This window comes from Drosophila mojavensis, unplaced genomic scaffold, assembly GCF_018153725.1.
Source record: "Drosophila mojavensis isolate 15081-1352.22 unplaced genomic scaffold, ASM1815372v1 contig_80, whole genome shotgun sequence".
Taxonomy (NCBI): domain Eukaryota; kingdom Metazoa; phylum Arthropoda; class Insecta; order Diptera; family Drosophilidae; genus Drosophila; species Drosophila mojavensis.
The window spans coordinates 3,824,083-3,831,449 of NW_025318906.1; positions in this window are offsets into that span (position 1 = coordinate 3,824,083).

A 7,367-nucleotide genomic window follows, 5' to 3' on the forward strand; every position below is an offset into this window, starting at 1 on the left:
GGGGCTTTTTGTTGCTAATGAGACGCGTTTGCAGAGTTTTTCAAAAGCATTTTGCAGTCCGAACGCTTTTTAATTAAATTTCATGCCCCATCGCAATCGCAATCGAAATCGAAATCGAATCAAAATCGGAGAGCGATACGGCGCATCGGGCGTTGTGATGGACGTGATGTCGCCCGCCTGGTAATTGGGCCTGGACAAGTTGTCCAATTTGTCTGGCTGCGTGTGTTTGGCGTAATCAAATTCGAGTCGTGGCCAATTAGTAATGCGAATATACAGGCAGATACTCTATACATCAGTTCGCTTGCCAGCCAGATTGGATTAGACTCCATTTGCATGGCACCCAAATAGTAGAAATAAAGATAACAAAAACCGACTAAAGCAAGGCGCAACAGTTGCAAGCTGTAAGCGTGGTTGGATTTTGGCCTGGCTGGCAATGCGCATGTGACCACGCTTGGCTTTACCGTTATCTTTTCGTTTTTCCGTCTGCCGCGTTGGCTTTTGTTATGTAAACAAATTTGGTTAGTTGTCTGCCAGATGATGGGCCACAACGGTGCAGCGCCCAAAGCCCCGGGCTGAGCGTTTACCACTCGACAATCGATAAACGTTTTACCTTAAAGCGACTTAAAGTCGCCTCTATTTTGGGCTCGCTTGTCACAGTTTATTGTGTGACTGAAGCTGGGTCTAGCTTAGGGTTGGCATCCTGGCATCCGAAATTTCAACCCATTTCCAACACCTTTTGCAAGTTATTTAATTTATTTTCAGCTCGTGTTTGCCTGAAATGTAATCTGCTGCTGAGCAAAGCGGAAGTGCCGGTTGGACACTTCAAAAATGCTTAAACATGGCACCAACAGCTATTACAACACACACACACAGAGACTTGTATATGTATGTGTGTGTAGAACTACATATACAATCTCAATCCTTTGGCTGACAATGAAAACAACAAAAACAGCATTTGAGCTGATTGCGTTTTGATAAGTGCGCTTTTAATGTGCGCTCATGTTTATGTGTGTGTGTGTGTGGGTGTGGGTGTGCCTATATATGTATGTTTGCCTAACACACCCAAACGATTCAGCAAACAGACAGTTGTTGTCGTCCCGCTTCAGACAATAAGCAAACAAATATTTAATACCCTGCATTTTGAAATCGAATCAAGAAACGTTTTAATGGGTTTGCTAATATTTCTATGAATTTATATATTGATTATTTTATTATTATTGCGATTTTTCTATATTTATTGTAATATATTAGAAAACATTTTTATGTAGATTATGGGAACTTAGTCTGAAAAAATATATATTAATCATAATATTATATAATTTGATATATTATATCATCATCAGCTTTTTCTGTGGAGAACACATTTAGCTGCAATAATTCTCTACAAAGAAATTTTTCTCAATTTTCGATTGGTACCATATATAGTTTGAATATATATTCATAACTCAAGCAATCAATCCATAGATTAATGTGCTTTATTTCTTGTTCTCTTAGCTACTTTCAGGGTAACTCTCTCTCTATCAGTATTCTATGTTATTCTTATAAGTCCTGTTTAGTATGTAGAAGTGCACGTGCGTATGTGTGCGTGTGTGTGCGTAGCTATGTGTTAGTTTGTGAGCTGTCACCCAATAACCGCAGCATTGCGTGACCAGTTTTCATGTATGCGGTTCTGTACTTTGCTTTTGTGGGCAGTTAACGACAGGGCGTGCAGGAGCAGGGGCACAAGCCATGTATGTGCACTGTTTGGGACAGTAATTTTGGGGGGGGCGTGCTGCACAGTGTTTGTACGAAAGCAAGAAAAAATCCAAAAATGTTGACACTAATTGAAATATGCCAGAGATTAGACGAATTGTGGCCCTAAAGTAATGGCAAACAACTGACCCGCCTTTGCCCTAATACCCGGCACCCGCTCGTCAGACCCCGCCTTAAAAGGAGAATTATGCAAATTTCTCGCTGCGCTTGGACACTTTTCAATGCGCTCGTGCCCCTTACCAACAACGTGCCCCTTACCCACTCGAACAACGCCCTTTGGCCTGATTGAATGGCCACTAAGTGCCTTCAGCTTCGATGTGGCTCATAAACAGCAACAACAACAACAACAACAATGGGTGCTATATAAAGTCCAAGTGCATCTGAAATGTGCTACTCTTAAAGCTTATGCTGATTTTTATAAGATACCCTAGAAATGTGAGTGCATTGGGTATCATGCATTTTATAAGGCAAGAAGAGGGTAAGTCTAAATTAAGTGGTATTTAAAGTAGAACCTCAAAATATTATATATATACATATATGATTTACTCATAAAGTAAATTAGAAATATCTACTCAAGTTAAGCTCTCTTCCAATAGCTCTAAACAGTTTACAGGGTATATGTTTGTCGCCTATACTATTTAAAGCTTCAATTAAAAAGTCGAATAGATATTTTTAATATGAATTCAAGCATCTATTCATATGCTATATAGAAGCTTAGTAAGTTTACAGGATATCTGCACGTCACATACATCCTACATACATTCATGCCCATCGCTTCCTTTTTATTGTGGCTTCGGTTCCGCTGAGCGAACTTAGGACATGGAATAGGCACAGATTAGGCACGGACACAGCTTAACGAGTCGAATATTTCAATTTGCGTCTTAGCCAGGTCAAGAGGGCATGAGGCCGATGAGTAGGCCAAGTGGAGCGGCATAATTTCCAAATGCTATCAAAAGTTCGTTTGCCCCCCTAGAGAGAGAGAGAGATAGAGAGAATAAGAGAGAGAGAGAGGGAGAATGAGAGAGAGAAAGTGAGAGAGTGTGGGCGAGAGTCGCTAGACAGTGGCTGCCAGTTGAGATTTGCTTAAAAAAGAAATTTCAGTTTAATAACCAAAATGACAGCCATAAATCAATGATTATTGCCCATTGTAGAGAGCAGAGCTCGGGCGTAAGGAGGTTGGGCCATGGCCTGGTCTAGTCTGGCACGGCCCGGCCCGGCGTGGCGTGGCATAGCTTGGCTTTTAGCTCAAGTTCTCTTGTCCGCTTTAAAGTGGCTGCAGCTCGTTTGCCAAGTTTGAAATCCGAGCTATTTTTATGGGAGCACTTGGCAGATAAAAAGACTGCCCAGACCCAAGTCTCTCGATGTCTGTGTCTCTCTCACTCTCCCTATCTCTCTCTCTCTCTCTCTCTCTCTCTCTTTATCTGTGTCTTTTCGAGGTAGGAGTGTTGTCTAGTGAGCGTGTGTCGCTTGGCTGGCGTTTCTGTCACTTTGTCGCACAATAAATTCAGCTATATAATATTGAAAATTCCCAGCTAAGGGCGAGTGTTGAGTTATAAAACGTAATTGAGGTTGTATTTCATGCCAAATGGCTGCATCGCTCCCAATGGCAGGTGGCCATGGTCTTTCGTTACGTTATCCTGCATGATAATCACATTTACGCTTTTCCAAATCCCATAAGCTCTCAACACAAACGACTAAGAGTCTAGTCGGAACTGACTGACTGAGAGATACCAAGAAGAGAGAGAGAGAAAGAGAGATATCACAGCATCTGGAACCTTCAGATATGACAAAATATTATATATTTTACTATATAAGGTATCAAAGAATATGTGTTTTAATTTTCAAGTATATCGCTTTTGTAGTTCACGAGATCGATGTATTTATAGAGTTTACTGAAAAGAATATAGAGAAAGTATATTGGCTAAATCAATGCAACTTCGCAACCTGAACCAGAATAAATGTATTTAATGGACTAGTCCAAAACTCCTTACACTTACCAAATGCCAATATACCCTTCTTCTGATAGAGTACAAAATTACGATGGCATCGACCAAAAACTCGTCGTGTCATTGAATATATATCATCTATATGCTATAATATTCCATCTAGATTTATTCTATCAGTTTTGTAAGTCATAATAACAAAGGATATCAATATATATTATATAAAGTGCTTTTACAGCGATGCAGCGCACAGAAACGGCTCAATTTAATGCAGCTTAAAGCGCACTAACACACAGACACAGACACAGATGGGGGAAATAGAGAAAAGGACAGGGCGAGAGTATGGAATTATTATTAAATATTAAATTTGATTATGCTCATTTGCATTGAAATTTATAATATTTAATGCAGAGGCGTATTTGGTATAAAGTTAATATCGAATCGGATATTTAAATTAATTGATATGGATTTGCTTTAAGTACATTATTAAACGTGTTCATTAAGAGATAAGAGAGTATATTGGTTTTGTAGTGAAGTTAAGGACAGGTAATATATATAAGGTAAAATATATAAGGGCTATCCTCAGATATCTTTGCTAGAGATTATTGAAATAATATATCCACTCTGATAACGAGTAAGGAGGATCCTTCTTCTTCCTTCTACCGTTAATGAGTATTGTGCAGTCGTTTCCATCCGATTATATTGTTCTTACTTGTTTTAATTGGCATTCAAATCAAATATTTCCACTTATACTTTTATGTGCACTTTGTTCTTTTCGCATTCGCTCTGTCTGTCCTTATTTGCCTTTCCCTTATGACTGTTCTCGGTTATTATTAGATTTTATGTGACAAATGTTGTAGGGGCCATTCTCTGCCAGCTTGGTCCAGCTTCAACAATAGCGTCTGCTTTCGTTCCTCCTGCCCCGAGTCCTGCCGCACGGCCCATGCCTAATGTAAATTAATTGCCCACACAAATTAGCTGGAAAAACAAAAATGTTTCGATTTGGGTGTAGCAAACAACAACAATAATATGTTGCTATCCTGTTGACCAACGTATAATGCGCAATTAAGTATGTGATGCACTTGTAGTAGACTAACAGGTACCCTGTAATTGCAAAGAAAACAAGCAAGAGGAAGTTAGGGTTGATAAGCTGAGCGCTGATGTGCGGTTCATGAAGTATATCTGAAGCCCTTATAGATGTAGTGCTAACATACTCTGTAAAAGTTAATAAGAAGTTTTGCATACATTGGACATACCCTGTATTTTAAATGACATTAGTTCAAATCTGAGCCCCTCACTCAATCCTATATATATCTTAACGCTTAGGATATCTGGTCTTAAGAGCCATTCCCTGAACCAATATACCCTTTTAGCTTAGCCTGTGTGAGCATTAAACAGCTCGCCGCTTGGCAGGTAAACAAAAGCTCGAACGTCGCTCGTTATTTTTAATCAGTTATCAAAATTTATCGCTTAAAATTTGTCGACAATTTTAGGGTGTGAGATCTGTGCGCTACATATATACCCATACATACATATATATGTATATATTGGAACAGCATAGAAGGCAAAGCGCAAAGCTCGTTATTGCTGCCATTTTGTGTTCATTTTAATTTTGTGTTTAACATTTTACGCGAGTTTAATGAAGTTCATCCCAGTTTTATCCTCCGCTGCCCGCTCGTATTGCATTTTCCGCACTTGTTTATTATGGAAAATATGTGTGTGGCTATGCCATGGGTGTGTGTGTGTGGCAAACATTAAAGTACATGGACAGCAGCTGAACCGGCGGCTATTCTAACTGAAAACAATGAGCGTTCATAAAACTAAGTTGAAAGGCCATTCGATACTTTTTGTGGGTCGAAACTGAGCCAACACTAGTAAAAACTTTGCGGTAGAGCGTAATTAACTTTGCAATACTTGTTGGCGGATAGAGCCTAAAGAGATGTTGTTTGGGTAGTACTCTGAGTATCTTCATGCTGACTGAGTTGATCTTTGATCCTTACTTTTCAGAATATGCTGTGAATGATGCATATCATTATCTGATAATCATCATTATCCAAAGTTTCTATCTCTTAACAAATGTATCACAATACTGCACACACTCTGCAACCCATATACTCTCTTTACACATCCCAAGCGGGCATTGCAAACTATTTGCCAAATGAGCAAACAGCCGTTGGCTCTGCTAAAATTCCGCTGGCATCGCAACGCAATTCAAGTGGGTTTTTCGATTTCTCATATTATTCGCATTGTTTGGCTCATCTCGAATTGCGGGCATCGATTTCAAGCACTTAAATAAGCAGCGAGATTGAAGCTTGTGCTAGATGAATTTCCATTTGCCAGGCTTAAATTAGAAATGCGCCACATGAATACATCGACTACATAGACTACATAGAATACATTCTGTGCATACTGTAAATTCTGGATTCCACCTGGCTTACCTGCTTGTACATTTTGATAACTAAAATAATTGAAAGCTCAACAGCCCGACGGCCAATCCCGGCCCAGCCCAGCCCGACGGCAATGACAACGTGGTCTGCCTCGCAATTAAAGTCGCCATGGCGAAGCCCTGGGATCGGGGGTACTAATGGAAATTGACGGGGGCAATAACATTTACTTAGCTCAACTCCCCGACGAACAGATTCAATTAGAAGCGAAAGCCATTTTATAATTGAAACAAGACTGACTGACTGCCTGCCACGCCCCCAGGCGAAAACGCCCACAATGGAAATAGCTACGAGAAGACAATAGAATAGAAAGAAACATCAATAAATATTCTGAAGGGGGCATAGCATGCAGCTAATGACAATGCTTAGCATGCTGTGGAGCTGTGGAGCTGTGGAACTGGGGAGTTGGGGTATATGATTATTCATTAGACGCCAAATCATGTAATTGAAAAGTTCCTTTCTTTTTTTTTTTTTGTCACAACTGCCAGAACTCACGTCATCATCAGCAGCATCCATCGCAAACATCATCTTCTGGCTTTTGAAGACAAAGCCCGTGGCTCAATTTGTCACTAAGGCGAGTGGGCGGTCGAAGGAAGCGAGGGGGGCGTGGCAGCAGTGTCTAGGCGTGGATACCCAGACAGATGATGCGTGTGACTAAGCAGAAAATTTTCAGCATTGGCTCCCCAGTTCCACGACAGACAACTCGCTGTCCCCAGTTGGAAGACAAACACCTTCCAGCCCCGCTCGCCTCCTCTTATCCTTCCTTTTGATTATGATTGAGTTGACGTCGTTAATATGTTATCGATGATGATTTGCGACTCTTCCACTTCTCCCTTCGACTCGAAGGGTCTCTGCTGTTTCTCTCACTGCGAGTCTCTGCCACGCGCTCGCGAATTGGCGGCTCCAGCAGCTCGAGTGATGCGGCGCGCTGCCTGGCAGCCTGACTGGTTGGCAGCTTGGCAGCTTGGCTGCTGGCTGCTGGCTGTTGGCTGTTTGTCTGCTGCTCCATTTAAATCAGTTACATTGCTCGCAATGTCAACACAAATACACACAGGAGACACACACTCACACTCACACCTATACAGCCATCCGCACACACATGTGTACTTTCATTTTGTTATTTGTCTTTTGAATTATTAATGAATCTGCTGAATGGCATCGACTTTAGCTTGTGGCAGGGATCTGAGCTGCCGTTGACGTCGTGATGATACGGATCTTAATCAAGTGA